Source organism: Calonectris borealis, chromosome Z (assembly GCF_964195595.1).
Source record: "Calonectris borealis chromosome Z, bCalBor7.hap1.2, whole genome shotgun sequence".
In the NCBI taxonomy this organism is placed as follows: domain Eukaryota; kingdom Metazoa; phylum Chordata; class Aves; order Procellariiformes; family Procellariidae; genus Calonectris; species Calonectris borealis.
The window spans coordinates 66,802,710-66,822,559 of record NC_134352.1 but is presented as its reverse complement, the minus strand read 5'-3'; positions in this window follow the sequence as shown (position 1 = coordinate 66,822,559).

Sequence of the window (19,850 nt, the reverse complement as noted above, 5' to 3'; positions counted from 1 at the left end):
ACCTCACAACAAAGAGAATAACTAGTATCCACCACAAGCGCTCTGGAACAAAAAGAAAGGACATATTTTTCTTTGTGAGAAGAGAAGGGCGGTGATGATCCTTAGCTCTGGTTTTGCAGGTGTGGATGGATGTAGTTGGTTTCCTGGCCTTTTTGTATGTTAAAAGAGCCACTCATGTGAGTAAAATTAAATGCATACCTTGGTTTACAGAATTGAGGCTATGCTATCAGAGGTTTGTTTGCTTTCAACAATTAATTAAAAGGGGTGGAAAACTGCTTTTAATGTGCCATTAGGCAAAAAGTCATTAGAATTGGTAATCTATAAAAGGCATTTAAGTCAGGGATAATTTCCAGACTGAAATTAATTCTGCAGCATTTTAATGACTGTGTCCCCGGTGCACATTCTGGCAATTCCACTAATTCTATCAGGGCATTCTTGTTTCCTTGTCTTGCTGCTGCTGTTTCTGAAAAAGATTTCCAGGGCGATCACAAGTGATGCCAACATGGGCAGAGCTCTACCGACATGCTCTGTAGGTCATTGAGGTAACAGATGGCAAATGCATTTAATTTCCAATAATGGAATAATAAGCATGAGAACAAATAACTCCTACTTGGTAGCCTTGAATTTAACAGATACGCTATCATTCTGTTATATTAAAGATTTCTCTCCTGGGAGGGCCAGGAGAGACTTGGTAAGATGATAAGCTCTTGTTCCACTGGACTACTACAGAGGAGGGAAAACACGGAATGCTTCCAGACTGCATGTAATACAAATTGAATGCACTGGACTGTAAATCAGAGTAGATACCATCATAGCATATGGCTCAGATGAGAGCTCAGCTACAGCACTTTCTTACAGGTTGCTGCATTGCTTCCTTATCAGCCTGTAACATGAACAGAGGCACAGAAACTGCTGAATAGTATCACTTACATATATGTCTTGCCCACAAGATAAAAGAAAACGTACAGCTGCCCTGCTATCTTTACCCTACCAAGCACTCCTGTTACAGAGGGAAGCACTCTTCCCGTTTTTTATTGTTTTTTGGTGTGGTTTTTTTTTGTGTTGGATTTTTTTTTTAAATTAAAAAAAAATCTCTAAATGATGAACTGAGACTCAATGAGAAATGACTAAGATTTTCTTGCACTGACCAGAGTTCATGCTAAAGTAGGTGTTGCAGAGGTGTAAAATGCTGAGCCACAGGCTCCAGTTCCTTATGCAATGAGCTGGAGAAAGGTGTGCAGGGGGATCCTTTCTGTGTGTATGTTGTGCCTTAGGAAAAAATAACAGCACGCAGTTAAAAGTGAAGTGAGTCTCAATTTGAAGGCCCAGCACATTTGCAGCTTGTATATATCCAGATCTGTATTTTTGGACGCGGCCCCAGAACTCGTGGGAGTGGGTAGCTTTTGTGTTTGCATGAGGTATGTAAAAGTGGTTCAGTGGGCTTTTGTGCTTTTTTTTTGAGAGCAGACAAAAGGATAAACTGTGCTACAAGATCCATTTATGTCTTTGGGTTTGTCTGTTAGTAACTGCAGTGATTTTCTTTCTGTGATTCCATGTGTTGTGGTGTATGGAGTGACGTCCCAACACACTGAAAAGACAGAAATCGTTCGGGGGATGGGGTAGGAAGCTGTCCTAAACAACTGATGCTCTACAGGCAGAGGCATCTTTCTCAGTGCTCCCATTCCCACCTCAGCTAAATCATCTGGGCTTCAGCCAGCACATGGATACCGTGAGGACAGTATAACAACTGACGTGTGAACAAAAAAGCAATCAAGTCATTAGGAAAATGGAAGGCTTAAGACATTTCAATACTGGCCTTGAAAGAGACATTTTCTTGCCAGATGTATAGTCTGGTAGATGCCAAATAACCTGAAGAAGGATGGGTGTGCCCAGAAATTTGTTATCTTTTCCCCAACCATAGTGTTTGATTTAATGAGTCATTATCTCTCCCTGCAGACCTTGGTTGGCCAGATTACTCCTTCTATGATTGATGCTACAACGCCCTTCCTGAACAGCCAGCCCCCACTGCCTTTTCCAAGTTGCCTGCCAGATGCTGTGCCTCTGTCCCTGTGGGGTGTCGTACTTTTGTGGACCTCTATCATTTTCTTCCTCAGTTCTTCCTTTTTCAGACTGAGGAGTCTGAAACAATAACGAATAAAGTTTTTGTTTCTTAGTGGGAAACAATCCACACCTTTGAGCATCTTTGTTGTCCCTTCTCTGAACCCTTCCCAATTCTATTATGTCCTGCTGAAGATGAGAGTAGTGGAACTGCACACAGTATTCAATTTGTGGATAAACCCTGGGTTTATACAGGGACATAATGATGTTCTTGGTTTAATTCTCTGTTCCTTTTCCAATAATTCTTAATATTCAGTTTGCTGTTTTGACTGCTGCTGAGCACCAAGCTGATGTATTTATGGAACTATTTATCATAACCCCAAAATTTTGCTCTTGAGTGGTAATGGTCATCTTGGAAACCATCATCCGACATCTGAAATTAGGATTTTTTTTTTTCCTTTGGGGCTGACTTTATGTTTATCTGCCCTGAATTTCATCTGTGTGTTATTATCCAGTCATTCAGTCTCATGATGTCCTCCTGAAATTGTTGAAGATTGCCTTTTTCAACTACCCTGAATAAATAAGCATCAGCAAAATTTGTCACCACATTGCTGTTTCCAGATCAGTCTGAATTTGTTGAACACCACAAGTCCCAGCACAGACCCTTGAAGAACGCTGCCTGTCATCTCCCTCCATGGCATAGGCTGACTGTTTGCCTCTGATGTTATGGCTGCTGAGTTTCTTTAGAACTTGTTGGTGGATGACCTTGCTGAAAGTGTTAGAAATGCAGAGACATTATCTGTCTGCCATACATCCTCTCTACATGCTTGCTGATCTGTCCAGAGAAGTCAAAGAGTTTTACAGAGGAGTACTTGCCTTTGCAAAACTGTGCTGAAACTTTCCAAGTCTACCCCTCTCTTCCTGTGTTCGATTAATGTACCTCCATCCTCCTTGAGTCCAGCTGCTTGGCTGGGAACCCTCTTTGAGATATTTTCCTGCCTCACAAAAGAGGAAGGCATCCTGTCACTGTGAGGTCAAGGAAATGCTGAGTTGGAGGGGTCAGTTTTGGTGTGGGAGGCTCAGTGCTTTGGTTAATCAGGTCCTGACACCTCCTGCTTCTTGAAGCATATTCTGCTGCTTGTCTCTCCCTACTCCTCAGGTTTGTATTGATAGATTTAACCAGTGGACTCCTATATCCTTTACCCCAAGGCCATTAATGAGAATATGACAAAACATGGTTGCCCTAAGACAAATGCGAGGGGACTGTCCATCCAGAGTGACAGTTCTCCTTACAGCACAGCTTACTGTCAGCTCTCCTGTAGCTGCTTGCAGCTCTCCTGTACCTGCCTTCTTAACAGTTCTTGCAATAATCCCTTCTCCGATTGAGCAAGTAATCTTCCACAAGACGCTAGCTGGTGTTTATCAAAGTTTGTTTCCTTTGCTTGCTTTTTAAGAAGCTTGCTTTTCTTCCTAAGGAAAAATAATACGTTGGCCTGGCTTTGCCTTCGATACACTTGTGTTCTCCAGTTTCTGTTTCACTCTGTCTTTCATTAGGCTGCCTTTCCTAATTTGCTCCAAAACCTTAAATGTCATTGAGGTTTGGCTAACACAGGTCGTTTTGCCTAGTTCACTTTATCTCCCTATTCTTTGAATATGGACGCTAATTTCCTATTATCCACTCATGTTCTGCCTCCACTAATTAGAGAAATTTATGGAAAATATTTGCTACCAAAGCAGAGATTTCATCGAGGAGGGCCTTAGAAGTCTTGAGATGGAGTTTGTCTGATTGCTTTAATCAAGAATGCACAAAATCTTTCCGTTCTGCTTCCACTTTATTTGGGGTAATTTTCATTTTCATACCCCTACTCCCATCTTCCCTTTGCCTCCTGTATTAGCATAGAATCATAGAATCATAGAATCATACAGGTTGGAAAAGACCTCTAAGATCATCGTGTCCAACTGTCAACCCAACACACCATGTCCACTAAACCATGTCCCTAAGGGCCTCATCTACACGTCTTTTAAATACTTCCAGGGATGGTGACTCCACCACTTCCCTGGGCAGCCTGTTCCAAGGCCTGACCACTCTTTCAGTAAAGAAATTTCTCCTAATGTTCAATCTAAACCTCCCTTGGCGCAACCTGAGGCCATTTCCTCTTGTCCTATCCCTTGTTACTTGGGAGAAGAGACCAACACCCACCTCGCTACAACCTCCTTTCAGGTAGTTGTAGAGTGCGATGAGGTCTCCCCTCAGCCTCCTCTTCTCCAGGCTAAACAAGCCCAGTTCCCTCAGCCACTCCTCATAAGACTTGTGCTCCAGGCCCTTCACCAGCTTCGTTGCCCTCCTCTGGACACGCTCCAGCACCTCCATGTCCTTCTTGGAGTGAGGGGCCCAAAACTGAACACAGGATTCGAGGTGCGGCCTCACCAGTGCCGAGTACAGGGGCACGATCACCTCCCTACTCCTGCTGGCCACACTATTTCTGATACAGGCCAGGATGCCGTTGGCCTTCTTGGCCACCTGGGCACACTGCCGGCTCATGTTCAGCCGGCTGTCAACCAGCACCCCCAGGTCCTTTTCCTCCGGGCAGCTTTCCAGCCACTCTTCCCCAAGCCTGTAGCGTTGCCTGGGGTTGTTGTGGCCCAAGTGCAGGACCCGGCACTTGGCCTTGTTGAACCTCATACAGTTGGCCTCGGCCCATCGATCCAGCCTGTCCAGGTCCCTCTGCAGAGCCTTCCTACCCTCCAGCAGATCAACACTCCCGCCCAGCTTGGTGTCGTCTGCAAACTTACTGAGGGAGCACTCGATCCCCTCATCCAGATCATTGATAAAGATATTGAACAAGACCAGCCCCAGTACTGAGCCCTGGGGAACACCGCTCGTGACCGGCCGCCAACTGGATTTAACTCCGTTCACCACAACTCTCTGGGCTCGGCCGTCCAGCCAGTTTAAGCATTTTCCTTAATCAATGTTTTACTTCTGATTTCAATTAGTTTTAGGTCCTATCTATCCATCCTTATGGTATGAGAGCTATTCTGATCTGTATAGCTGAATGTAGCCAATTGTTTATTTTCTGTTACAAAGTCACACTCATCTTAATTCTCAAAAGTTTTCGTGTCATCATCGTGCTTCTTTACTCCTAAAACATTGCTTCCTTTTCAGTTTTTTCTCTTTCTTGCCAGCTTCTTTGACTAACTGTGAAATTATTGATACATAACTCATTGTTTTGTACATGCAAGTGCATGTTTGGGTGGATGCTGACTCCTGCCCAGTAAACTACTTTACTATGTGTTAACTTGGCCTAGTAATAATTTCATAGAGTTCAGTATTTGGTCATGCCTCAGGCTAGTTTGTTGAAGTTCAGCGTTGAGTAATACACTTACTCAGCCTTTGGAGTATGTAAATATTTCCCTTCAGTGTAACTCTATGAGTCGCTCTGGTGGATGGTGAAATTACACAAAAAACGCGTGGTTTTGCACTTCCCTCTAAAAGGACTTAAACTTTACATAGGTCTGCCAGGATGTGAGTTAAAATGTCTTCTTGTTTTTTTCATCTGGGTATGATTAGGAAAGTCCATGTGCTCTTGATTGAAAGAGTTACCTGGTGTCGCAGTAGCAGAAAACAACTGGTCACTGAAGCTGCCCGGGGTTTCTGCTGTGTGTAAGAAATGGAGAGAACATAAGGTTGCTATGGGAGTGCTCCTTCTGCTGCTCGGATGAAACACAGTCAGGCCTGGGGACCCAGCATGCTGCCCGCTGTGAGCGTGGGGGCTCAGGCGAAGCTTTCGTTTTGAGCAGCACTATCTTTTCCATGGTGATACGAGCCAGGGAAGGTCACAACCCTTCCGTGCAGCGGTACACAAGCAAGGCACTGTTGTCAGTGCCTGCTGCAGAAAGCCCTCGTCACAGTGCTAGGCAGGCGTCATAACATTGCGTGGTGGTCTCTGAGATAAGGGCTGCCAGGGACTTGGATAAGATTGCTATATTTCCTTGTATTCAAGGCTAGATATATTATTGTTGTTTTTATCCACAGAATATAAAATCTACTTAGCTGTGTGCGATGCTTTGTTTCAGTAAGAAAATAAATTGAGCTTTATGCCCATGAAGGAGGATGGAGAGGGGGAGTGTATCACACACCTCCCCTGGCATGCCTGACCTCCACCTGTCTCCAGCGGTATGTGAATCCTTTACCTGCAAGGGTAAGGCTCCCATCCACATTGGCAGCATCCAGGCTTCACCCCCAAGGACCACATTTACAAAGGTTCTCGGGGACTGTGTACCCTTTCCACCCACCTTCTTCACTCTTTTTAAGATTTTTTTTGTTATTTGCTTATTTTTATTTTATTCTAAATCATGCCTGTGTATAGAATTGCTAGAAATCTAGAAATGATAGCATAACATCCATTTGCTCTCTGTGTGTATAAATAAATTTCTAGTCCTGACATTCTAGGAAGTGTTGTTATGGTACCAGTCCAGATGGGATAGTTCTGAGCAATGTATAAAATGTACTTCCTTCTAGATCTAGCACATATGTTGCATTTATTACTATTACAGTAATAAGTCATTAAGACAGTCCAAGAATTTAGGTTAATTGCTCTACACCACTAACTTGAAAAAAATGGACTTTTATTTTCCCCATCAGATTATACAAATCAACCCCATGATGTCAAACAAGATATTGATTTGACATCTTTTACCTCAGACTAATTTAAGGTACAAAGCAAAAATATTTGACATAAGCAGTACCCTAGCTGGTACAATGTTTAGACTCAGGCATAAAAAGAGCAAGTAGAGAGCAGAACACGGTGAAAAATGTCTGACAGCTGGTATTAATTTAATTGATTCAGGGGATTATACCAAATTAAGCCAGCCAGAGAAAAACTTTTCAAATTGCTGCTTCAGTGGGGATGTTCAGTTCCGCTCAGGGGTGATGTGACTGAGTGACACGCTAGTAATTTTCAAACAAGAAGGTCTAATCCCTTCTGCTGCTTTTGCTTAATAGTGAAGGCCTCTGTGCTCTCATAGTGCCAAGCTTAGGAGCACCTGTTCTCCTCTGTCCCTGCTTTACAGATTACAACCAAGCCCCCAAAATTAAAGGCATCCCTGCTAGAGAAATGACAACCTCGTTCCATGGTATTTCTCAGGTAATTAATGCTTTGCTAATAGTTCCCAGCTTCTCCTTGGGCCACCGACTCTCTCACTCTGTCACCCATTCTCCAGGGAATGCCATTGACCTCAGCCATTACTACTTAAACATTCACGGATTGCCTGATTTTCTGTTTTATTTATATATCGTAGTGCACTGACACAAAAACTATGTAGAAAGGAGATATTAAGAGATATTAGGGTTGCAAGATTAAGTATTTGTAATGTAAGGAATGCCAAAATGAAGGTGTTTTGAGCAGCCTTATTTAGCATATGCATTATAACATTATCTCTAATTACAAGATGATGTATCCTGCTTCTGGCGCAGGCCCTCTGCCTTCCGCAGTGCTGAGAACCGAGCTGCTCTGAAGCCTCACTGAAGCTGAAGAGCAAGTGAGGCTTCTCTTTCTAGGAACAGCCTTCTTTACATTGCTTTTGGAGGTGCCTAACAAGCAAACCAGGGAAGAGTCCCGACAAAGCAGAGCAGAGTCTCCATCCCTGGGTCAGGCCTCCTGCATCTCATCTGATGGGGTTCTTGCCTCTTCTACCAGCTGGTCCAAACCCTGCTTCTTCCACGCCGTGGGAGGATCAGCAAGGTGGTCCATTGATGACTCCCGTGTGTGGTGCTTAGCGCCTGCCCCCACCAGCCCCTGTATGCTTGAGAGCCCAACCCACCGGCCAGCCCAAGCAATGCCAATTGTTGAAGGCTGCAGAGAGGTTCAGCTTCTCCTGGGGCACCAGCTGGAGCTCTGAGCAGCTGAAGCATATGCAGCAAGCCCCTGGCATGTAAGTTGCCCTAGTCTGGACAGGTTTTTATGGGAACTGCAAAGACATTTTATATGACTAAGGTTGATCCTCCCTTCCTTGTCCCTGTCTCATATTTGGCTCTGACCCTAGATGTGTTCTAAGAAGGATACAGATTTCAAGTGATTTCTTTTTTCCTGACTTCCTTCTCCAATAACTGTAACTGGTTTTGCTGAAAAATTCCGGAAGGATTGTCTGAAAAAGACATCCAGTATGGAGGACTTCAGCCGGAGCAGTCTGTCTGGGAAAGCGTAAATGGGGAGCGTAAGGATTTAGTTTCATGTATGGTTTTCTACAGAAGAGTTAGTATGGTAATTAAGCACACGGTGTGCTAGTAGTCATCTATGATATCTTCTGAGAAGAGGAATGGCAGCTGATAGAATATTGGGATTGCTGTATAAACAGTGGTGATGCATTCTTTCCATTCACATAAGGATTCTTCTAACACCTCATTAATTTATTAAAACCAGATAGCAAATCTTGAATAAAATAATGGCAATGATCCCAGAATAATTAACCGCAGATGGCGAAGTCTGTTTAGTTTAAAAACACACACACAAAACAGGGTACCATTTATTGTGACTGTTGCTGTCATCTCTGAATGTGCATGTTGACTTATTAATGATTTTGGGGCACAGTGAATGGTTATCTCTTCCTGCTATAATTAGTACTTGTTTTCAGCAGCTGTTGAAAGTTGTTTTGTGATACTGAATAAATTATTTTAGAAACAGGAAACATTAACTGTGAACCATCTGTTTTGGGATACATTAAGTTCTCATTTAAGATGATGTTTGAATAATCACTTTCTCATTTTGAACTTTCAAAAGCAGAATTTAGTTTTTAAACCACTGATGGCTCATGTTAATGTTTTGTGTTTCCCCCCCTTACAGAATCAATAGTGTTTCTCTGCAAAAGAAAAGAATTCTGTCACTCTGACGTTTTTCAAACTTTCAACCTTCCCTAAATCATACGTACTCCTCCAATCCCTGTAACGTGAGGTAATACACTTAGAAGGATTGTGATGGGCAGGTGAATAAGTTTTTCGAAGTATCCTTATAATCCTATTACTTTAAAGTAAATTTGATAAAGTAGTTATAAAAATGCAGTGCATTTTTTTATAGACCAGATGTGCCCCTTTGTTAGGGGGGAGGATAACTCTCAGGATTTCCTTCTCATCCGAGCTCGTTCTCCAACAGATGAAGCCAATAAGAGTCTCTCCGTTGCTGCAGGAGTGATTCAGGGTCCAAAGCCTCTGAAAGCCATTCTGTGCGGATATTAGAGCTGGGAGAGCGTGTCCTGTGCACAACATTCCTGAATGTACTGACAAAGTGTAAACCAACGCGTGGTAGGCTTTAAGTACTCCAAAGGACATGCAATTGCAGGACAATCCTGCGATTCTGGAGAAACCAAGTGGCAAGGGAATTGCAGAGATGAAGGCACAACAAGCAGGAACCAACTGCAAGTTAGGATTTTAGCCTATGCAGATCATCTTAGGTTCCCTTTGCTGCCAGTACACAAAGCCAATTCTGTTCCTCTTAAGATACATAGACTGAACTAGCCTTTGGAGGTACATATCCCTCTTTGCTAACTGTGGAGCAAACCTAGGCAACCCTGTTAGACTGGACACTACGTTTTAGGTGACTGTAAACAAAATGAATGTCACCCAACACAGAGCTATTCCACAGCTCTCACCTGTGCAGCCTGATTACCATGTGTTGTTCGGTTCAGCTTCAAGGGCAAGTGATTCTGCTCTTTTTACGTGCCGTTGAAAAACAAGCACACACTGATTTGAGCAGGCAGAGTACCTGTTATCTTGTACAGGTGATATGAGTACCTTCCATGTACAGTGATCTCTATATACCATGTTTCTATATTGCATTCTATTGTGTCTCTCATAATACATGGAAAGTAATAACTGAAATGCAATTTTTTCTATTTACATAATTTCTATAGATATGTAATGTAGAGAGTGCTCCACAGCTATGATTATCCATCTCTTCAGTATTTAGACTACAGCAAAGAGCAAAACCATCTCCATTTGATTGACGATAATTAGGACTGTACCAGATTTTCTTCTTTTTGTTTTTGCTCAACAAGATACATAAGTTTTCAGATAAATTGATTTCATGAACAATCTTGAAACAGGGAGCTTTCATCTGTTTTCTATTTCAAGAAATCAGAATGATGGCTGATGTACTTCAACTGACTACCAGGAAATATTATTCATAATCTACCCTAAATATTTTAGGAAGCAAATGGGCTAGATGTCTCTCAGAATTCCCAGGGTAATACCACATCTTTCCAAAGCAGATTAGCTGTACGTGCTCACTTAAGTCCTATAATATTTCATCATCTGTGGGAAGCAAAGAGTCAAGAAGGTTTGTGATAGATTTTGAGGTAATTTAATCTGCAAAAAATGGAAGTGATCTGCTTTGAACAGAAGCTCTTTTTTAATAGGTACAAAGATTTTTCAACAGTTGCTCTCTCTCAGGCTGTATCTACATGGTAGTTTTAATTAAAGTCTCCATGTAGAGACTGTGTGAAGCAAATATGCAGTTTTCTTAGTCAGAAGTAATGGGGAAGCCCTGGCTGTGTCCAGACTTTAATAAGACTGTCCTGGGTGGGTGAGGATAATATCACTGGCTAAATCCCCTCCAGGGAATGGATTGGCTTTCTCACAACCAGCTGAAAGAAAATCTGAGACTTTGACTATCTCAATAAAAATTATGTCTGGTGGTATGTCCTCCAACACACAGATGATGCCAGGAACAGAAGACATAGCCATCCCCACGTTGGCATCTGGGGAACCTCCAGTGCCTCGGTGCCAGTTGCACATGATAACTATATACTGTAAACCTATCCCTACTAATGCTTTATGGTAAAACTATCATTGAATGTGGTTAGAGATGGCTCTTAAGCACTGAAGCAAACCTGAATGGTTCTCTGAAATAACAGGCCCTATTTCTGAGTAGAGAATGGGATAACGAATTAGGGCCCAACAGATCACTTCCTGCAAAAGAGCAGTCGATTCATGTGGACTTTGAGCAGAGAGCTAAAGCTGTACCAAAATTGTTTCTTTAAAATGCCACAAACTCTTCATTAAACCAGAACATTTTCAAACTGAAAAGATTAAGTAAATTCTTGTTGGATTACTTTTTTGTTGAGAAATACTATTAAATCACAGTAATACATTGTGAATAAACATGTTGCTATCAAACTTTTGTGAATAAATGTTACGGAAAAAAGTTATTTATACTTTCCCGCCAATATGTTTTGAAAAATGTAGGTTTGGAATTTAAAACCACATATTCTTCTGGTTAGAAAGACACTGTGTTTTTAGTAAATGGAAGACATAGGACTTAGAAGACCTGTAGTATACGCATTTTAACAAATTGATGCTGGAAATTACACAGTTGCGAGCTTAAAACTTAGAAGATTTACTTAACTCAAAGTATAAATAAAGACACTGAATGCAGATATGAAGAAAACTACTTTACTGCATAGTGATCTAATCAGTACAGGACACATCAGTGTGGAACCCAGTGTACTCAGACACTGGTCAACACTCCATTCAACAGTGATCCACACAATCATAACATGTTTTTAAGCTTTGTGCATGCAAGCTGAAAATGGAAAATGGTTATTAAAAGATGCCTTCGTACGAGAACACATACAGTGCCAGAGAAGTCTGATAGCCCTTTTCATTTCTCTTCAGTCTTTGCTGTCTTATTTTTCTTCCACTGATGTATTTTAAATACCAGGTTTTCCGTGAGATTTTTGAAAAAGGGTAATTTTCTTAATGCTGTTATTTCCGTATGGAATTCAATTGTTACACCTGAACTTTTCCTTTAAATGGAAAAAGCTTTTGTCTTTGCAATGAGAGTTAATTATACGCAATTTTCTCTGTCTTGCACAAAACTGAACATTATTTTGGAACAAAAAAAAAAAAAGGCTAATGTTTTCCAGATATAACAAATTACCAAAGCTTGGAAAAGCTGTGAATTTGTCAATTTTTTTTTTAATGAGCTCACCCTTAACTGGTGCCTTTTCAGTAGCCCTTATCATCCTGCAAGCATGGTCTCCAGCTGTGTCAGTTCTTACTATATCGCTATGCTTGTGCTTCTCATTTTGGTACCCTCATTAAGGGTACGTGGAAAATGCATCCTGCAAAGGCTGCCCAAAGCCTCTAAGATTTTCAGAATCTGTTCAATTATTCATGAATTAAATTCAGGTTTGCAAAAGTGTTTCAGGCAGTCAGGAGCCCTGAAAGAGATCTCCCTGTGTTTAGAGACCCAAGGCTAGCCCAGAGCAAGAGAGAAGATCACTCTGTAATTGCCCCATTTTTTAAGCATCTATCACTAAATTATAAATCAAAATGGGTTACTAAGCAAGACAGATTTTTACTTTGACCTAGTGTTCACACCAACGTTTGGTGCAGCATAAATAGCTTGGGTCTTGGGAGCAGCGTTTTAGCTCTTCCTTCTCTGCTACGCTGATTCTGTTTTGCTTTTGATTCTTAACATGATTTGGTGAAAACCAACGCTTTGTTGTCCTGGCTTTCTATGACACACAAGCTTTGAAGTAACTTCTAAAGTGCTAATTAGCCTTTCACATTGCTTTTGAACTTTTAGTGTGATGTCAGAATTTTCTAATTGTGTGTAAGGCCTATTTTGGAAGTGCTGAGCTGGGGTCAGAAGGAGTTGCAAATGCTTAGCACTGTGGAAAATCTGCACATTTCGTAGACGGTAAATAAGGATTAATGATGTAGACACCCAATGAAATGATGGAATTCTCATTGCATGCATATTGATGCTATTGAGGTTCAACAAGGCCAAGTGCCGGGTCCTACACTTCGGCCACAACAACCCCATGCAACGCTACAGGCTTGGGGAAGAGTGGCTGGAAAGCTGCCCAGAGGAAAAGGACCTGGGGGTGCTGGTTGACAGCCGGCTGAACATGAGCCGGCAGTGTGCCCAGGTGGCCAAGAAGGCCAACGGCATCCTGGCCTGTATCAGAAATAGCGTGGCCAGCAGGAGTAGGGAGGTGATTGTGCCCCTGTACTCGGCACTGGTGAGGCCGCACCTCGAATCCTGTGTTCAGTTTTGGGCCCCTCACTCCAAGAAGGACATGGAGGTGCTGGAGCGTGTCCAGAGGAGGGCAACGAAGCTGGTGAAGGGCCTGGAGCACAAGTCTTATGAGGAGCGACTGAGGGAACTGGGCTTGTTTAGCCTGGAGAAGAGGAGGCTGAGGGGAGACCTCATCGCACTCTACAACTACCTGAAAGGAGGTTGTAGCGAGGTGGGTGTTGGTCTCTTCTCCCAAGTAACAAGCGATAGGACAAGAGGAAATGGCCTCAAGTTGCGCCAAGGGAGGTTTAGATTGGACATTAGGAGAAATTTCTTTACTGAAAGAGTGGTCAGGCCTTGGAACAGGCTGCCCAGGGAAGTGGTGGAGTCACCATCCCTGGAAGTATTTAAAAGACGTGTAGATGAGGCCCTTAGGGACATGGTTTAGTGGACATGGTGTGTTGGGTTGACGGTTGGACACGATGATCTTAGAGGTCTTTTCCAACCTGTGTGATTCTATGATTCTATGATTCTATTGAAATAGGTGTGTGAAAAAAGTAACCAATCCACTTTAAAGGATTTATCAGAAATTACGCTGAGAAATCAAGTGACTTGCCCAAGGCCATAAAGGAAGTCTGTAGAAATATCAGGAATAGATCCTAAGTCATCTGACAGCTGGACACTGTTCCTTAAAGATGGGAGTATCCCTCCTTTTCCGTGTGCTGCATAGGGGAGCTCACCTCACCGTTTGGATGAGTAGAGCCTCAAAAAATGCTTGAGAAACCATAAGATGACAGGAATCCACACTTACTTTTTCCCTTCTCCATCTGACGTGGTTCTTCTTAATCCCCAAACTAGTAGATGCAGATAGTTTATACTTCGTACACACGAGTCGCCTTTCTTCTTCCAAAGAATACTTCTCCTCTTCCAAAGAATGCTGTAAGCACAAAGATTGGTGGTTTTTTTAGATGAGTTTTAAAAGTTTTGAGCTTGTGCATTTTGTATCTAAGCCCTGATCTTCCTTGGGGAGTTAACACTTCTCACCTGTCTCTCAGAATTCAAAGGGCAGCTAATCTGCTCAGTAGAGGACTGCAAAGTTTTTGCTCCAAGAATGATGGACAAATTTGCGCATATGTGCATGAATGCACGCGTGTGTGCTGAAAGTCCTTATGCCGTTTACCTAAGGGCCTGCTCTCCGAGGTGCAGAGCTTTGCAGTCTCTGAAGCCCATAATTTGGTGGTCTGTAAGTCTGTCCTAGTAATTAGGAGTTGCCCCTTGGTAAGTTTCTATTGACATGCTAAATCCCATTGAGCGGAGATCCTTTTGTGGGGGAAAGGTTTACTACAACCAGTAAAGTGTGCAAGACTCTGCTTAGACCAAGTGGTCTGGTGTTTTGCAACGGCCTCATGTACAACTTTATTGAAATTATAGCTAGTGCTGAGCAATTTTGGTTAACAATGTGCTGCATCTTCTCTTGTTGGAGAGTAACATTTTCCTCCAAAATGGTTCAAGCCTATAATTTCTCTTTGTCATGCTAATGATACTGCTTAGGGCTTAGGGGGGTGCAATGGCATTGCTAAAGAAATTTTAGGTAGAGGTGGAGGACCCCAACTTATAGGAATACCAGCAAATTGTGGGCTGTACATGTGATTTTGTAATTCTGTTTGGATGAATTATTTCCATTTAGAGGTTCTTAGTTGTGAGGATAAAAATTTTATCAAATCAATCAAGGCTGAATTTGGATTTCTTCTTTTGGGGTTAAGGAAGGGATTCATGAATTAAACATCCTTCTTTCATATGTTAGGGACCCCCTAACAAATAAAGAGGCACTAGAAACAAATTATGTGTTCCCAGGATTTAAGTTGTAATGAGTCTGTAAGGAAGTGATGGCTGTTGTGTATAGCTTTATGACAGCTTTTGTCTGATCATAAGGGGGTCATCTCACACACTTAATAGGAAATGTTTGCAAGCTGTCCTGTTATTCTTTGCAAAGTAGACCTAACAATGCCTCTAAATAATATTTTTCACTTCTACTGCTGAATTATTAATATTTAGGTTTTTAAGTGTATGTGCTTTTCTGCCTTTTGTTGGACAATTATAAAGATTGATCAGATTTATTTTAAATAAAAAAATTTTAAAAATGGGATTCGGTCTGTATTACCCCATATGTTAGGGAAGCTTCAGCTAGATATTTGTTTCACAAAGGATCTGTGTGATGCTTTATTTCTGGCAAAAATCGTAGAAGTTATGGGAGAAAACCCTGTCTTTCTTTTTTTTTTTACCAGCAGTCATAAAGGTATTAATATCTGATCTGGCTTATAGTCCATCTTTTCTAAAAGGTAAGAGCAAAGATAAGATAAGAGTACAGTTCTAAAAATTGGCTCGCTTGCCGGAGGCTGGCATGTCTACCAAAGAGGCTTTTGGCAGTGAAGGTTATAACTATGAAAAGCCCCGTAGAGAGAGATAAGGCCTCCCCTGCTTGCCACCAAGGCCACCTGCAGAGGGGCCAGTCTCCACCCGTTTATCTGGTAGCTGTGTGGGACAGGCAGAGTGAAGGCACCAGCCTTCACCAGTGATAAAACCCACAGTCTGGCTATGACCATGAAACAGTCGAGATTTTGGAACCAAGGATAGTGTTGTGTGTGCTCCAACTTGGAATGTGAAAATAAATATTTATAAATTAATTTCCATTAGGACAGAGAAGAGCCAGTAGGCTGAATGCTTTGGACGTCAGGCTTGCAAACAGCCTGTTAACTTGCAGTTAGTTCTTGCCATGTGATTTTTCATAATATAATGTGTTTTCCTGGCAACCGATTGCATCATCTCCACTCTGCAGTAGTATAAACTTAGGAGATAACAGAGAAAATGCAGAGGTGCTGAGATGCTCACAGCTCTGATCTTGTAATAAAGAGGTTCTATTTTTATTTACAAAACAACTGATTCGTTCAGAGATGCTCGTCATTTGGATTATGACACACCATATGTTCAGTGATTCAGTTTCTATCATTTCCATTGTGCTGCCTCAGACGTTCTATTTGTTCTATTAAAATCTTGTATTCTGCTTCCACTCTATCAGATTTTTTGTTGCTTGTCTACGTAAAATATTCAAAGTAGTATTTTGGAGGCAGCTGTAAGCCAAATTGCTGACAGGAGGAATAAGTCTTGACGTCGCATAAGCCACCATCCCCAGGATTTTCAGCCAGGGTGAAAGATCTGATTTTTGTGTGGTTAAAAACTTTACTGATTCAGCTGCCACTGGAATCAGCAGGAGGCTTTTCCAAAGAGGATTGCAGAGGGCCCTCCACCCTCTTTAGGTAGTGGTCTTCATAATGGAGAATTTTACCCCTCAAACCAAAAATGAGATGAGCACTTTGATTTTGATTGAGCAAAACCATAATGAGAAGGGCTGCTGATTTCGAGGCTGTTCTGCTTGATCCAGCTTTTGTCTGGAACTATCAATCTGTAAAGCAGCCTTCATTTAAAATAACTTCTTTTCACAGCAGGAGCTTGGCTGTTGTACCTATGTGGTTGTGCAAGGGCTGTGTTGCGCAGGGACGAGACTGATCATGCGTCCCAGGTCTCTAGGAGCCAGGAGAGAACTTCTGCCTCTCCCCTCCCTTCCCATTGCCAGGCATTCATCCTGAAGTGAGCAGAGAACTAGTTTTCTGACAAAATATATGAGGCACTTGGTATTTGGCGCAACAAATACATTTTAAAAAAAAGAAACATTACAGTAAGATTTTTAATCAATAGCTATTAATTCCAGTTAATTTTTAAAAGGCCCATTGCACATGCTCACAGCTTGCAGCATTTTGCGCAAGCAGGGGGTATTATATCTTCTTGCTGGCCAGGAGACTTAAAGCACAAAATGTTGCTCTTTTATTAAATGTACCACTGGCAAACTTATGGCCAATATCTTTCTGCTCTTTTAGTCAGTCATCCCTAACTTTAATGATGATATTTAAATGTCAGTACTGTTTATTTTACTGGAAAATTCTGTTTGTTTACCCTCTCTGTTTGGACTCATAGGTATTAGAGGCAGAAACACAATGCTAGCTCATTTTTTTTTCCCTTTTGCCCAGGGCAACTGCAGGAGGAGATAAGTCCCATCAGCATTAACTTCTATGCCGTGACATTCTGCTCTCAGCCGACGTGGGAGAGTTTATTATGGCGAACATATGGATGTACAAGGAGGTAAGAGTGCTGGGTCAAAGCCAGGCATCAAATGGGATTGGAAAAGATTTTTTGCATGGGATTTGGAAATTATACATCCTGTTTCCACTCTTGGCCCATCAAAAGCAAACCCCTACGGGGGTTCAGAAAATACCCTGTGGCCTGCGTGCAGGCGCCTGCTGTTGTGGCTTAAGAGCGTATTGTCCTCAGCTGTCTTCCCTGTCCCACTGCAAGATGTTATTGCAGGGGCTGCAGTGTGGGACACGCACACTGTGCTCCAGCCGGCAGTCAGAGCGAAGTTCAAGCTATTGCACAGTGGCAGCCTGGGGCAGGGCTAGTCTGGCTCTGCCTGATAGCATCTCTCTCCCTGTCCCTACCAAAAGAGTAGTAAACTCGGGAGGGGGGCTGCAGACATCATGTGGATGGGTGGTATCTAAAATGGTATGTGAGGAAATATGGCACGCTGCATGCCCTGAAGGACCTGAGGAGTAAGCAGTAGGTTAGAAATTGGCCTGTGCGATGTTATTTTGTGCCAGCAGTCGTGAATCAGCAAATCCAACAGCGAAGGTTGGTCTGTGCCGTCTATGTGGCTCTCTGGGGAATTGCGTCCCAACAGACCACACAGTAGTTAAGGAAGACATTTGTTAAAATATTGTTTTCTTAAGTGTGGTTATACAGAATGTCCTATTTTCAAAACTGTGCTTTGTTTAATAGCAGTTTTGAGCACAGCAATTTGGCATATGGCTTTGAAGCTAGGAACCACGTCACACGAAACTTTAGGCTCTGACTTCACTTTAGCAGCCCTTGCTCTGCCGCCCACTATGCTCAGAGCTCTGAAGCTGTTTCATTATAATCCCTTCTCCAGCAGCTCCATTCAGCTGTTTGAAGTCTGGGACTAAATTCTGCTATATAAGCTTTTTAGCCTAAGGGCAGGCTTTTCCTTCTTCAAAAGGAAGAATAAGGGTAGTAGCATTTTAATGGACTGTGTTTGTTCCTGGTGCAATTTGATGCCAGTGGGATTGTACCAAGCTTGTCTCTGGTAAATAAAGATGCAAGAAAAGTGATACCTGAGGCAGGTTTAAAATGGTGATTGCTAAAAAAAAAAAAAAAAATTGAGCCTGTATTTGGGCTGATCCTATGAGGTGTTATTTACCGCTTAAATGCAAGTTTAATTGCCAGGGAATTGGGCTGGTTTCTGGGTGTAATTGTGGAGGAATAGAAGGTGCCACCAACATACTTATTGTAAATTAGAGTGGAAGCAGACTAGATAAATATATGTATAGGTGCACATAGTCCACACAGGAGGTAGTGTTAATACTTAGAGATCTCAAAGGAGGACATGATGACACTGGAAGTTGTCATTTCCTTTTGTCTCTCTGTGCAAGACATAACTCACTAACAATTTGGGCCTGTTAAAGCTTATCTTCTTCAGTATATTACTACTCCTTGGGACGTAAGGGTGGCGGTGGTACCCTGTCTTTGCTTGCTACCACACAAAGAGCTGGAGGCAACAGGTCTGTGCAGCTTGATCCCTTTCCCCCCATATCTGCCCTAGGTTAACCTTGGCAAGAGAAAGTATAGAAGGCTTGTTGTTTTATGGGGTTGCTGCACAGGCTGGTCCCAAACAGGTAAGGGGACCGGTGGTCCCTCTTGGTGTGGTCCCATAGCTCATGCCTGTCCCTCTGGAGAGCCAAGCACACGGCTCCCTCTGCAAGACTGTGCCTCGTGTCTGCACCCCAGGCAGGGCCTTTAGACTTGCTGCTAAAGCCTGGCTCAAAACCCGCCTGACACTCACTCAATGTTTCCATTAGCAGGCATGCTAAATCTGCGGTAGCACCATGAGCTCAGGTTGCACCCATACCGTATCTTAAGGATCTTAAGCTTCCTGCAAGATAAGAGTTGCTGTCTTCAGTGGAGCTGAAATGAAAGGGCACAGTGTTGACTGCTTTGGCTCTGGTTTAATTTTACTGAGCCCTCTCCTGCTCCCCAAACATTAGGTCCATCTCTGTGAAAACAAATATGCACAACACTAATAAAAAATTTTCTCTGGACAGCTTGACAGAAATTCTCAGAGTGTTTTTGATCTTTGTTTTCTATAATGTAAGCCAAAATTGTCATCCTAAAAAAAAGAACCCCCCTTGCCCCGAGGGAATAAAAGACTCCTAGAATATATGGGGAACCCAGTTCCTTTATTAAGACTTAATTATTGGGCTTGCACAAGCAATAATTTTATTCAGTCTCTCCAGATCTCAGGCCCCCGAGTGCAGGGCCCTTTGGGAGACGGTGTGTGCCTGCAGCTGTGTCCCTTCGGTTTGCGTCGTTCCAGCTGGCCACTGGCGCAGGACTCTCGCCACACAGCCTGTGCCGGGGTGCGGTGCTATTCCGCTTCCCACCCCTCTGAGTGGATGATACGGATTTCTCATGTTTTATTTTCTTTTCACTTACTCAAACTCATGGTTAGTCAGAAGCTAAAGGTATTATTATTTCATGATGCTGATCTTCACACATAAATATTAGATCTAAGGAGCTAAAACTGGAAGGGGGGTAAAAAAGGTCACCTAGTTTCTTGATCTGTTCTTGCTTCCTTTTGAAGTTATTAGGAAT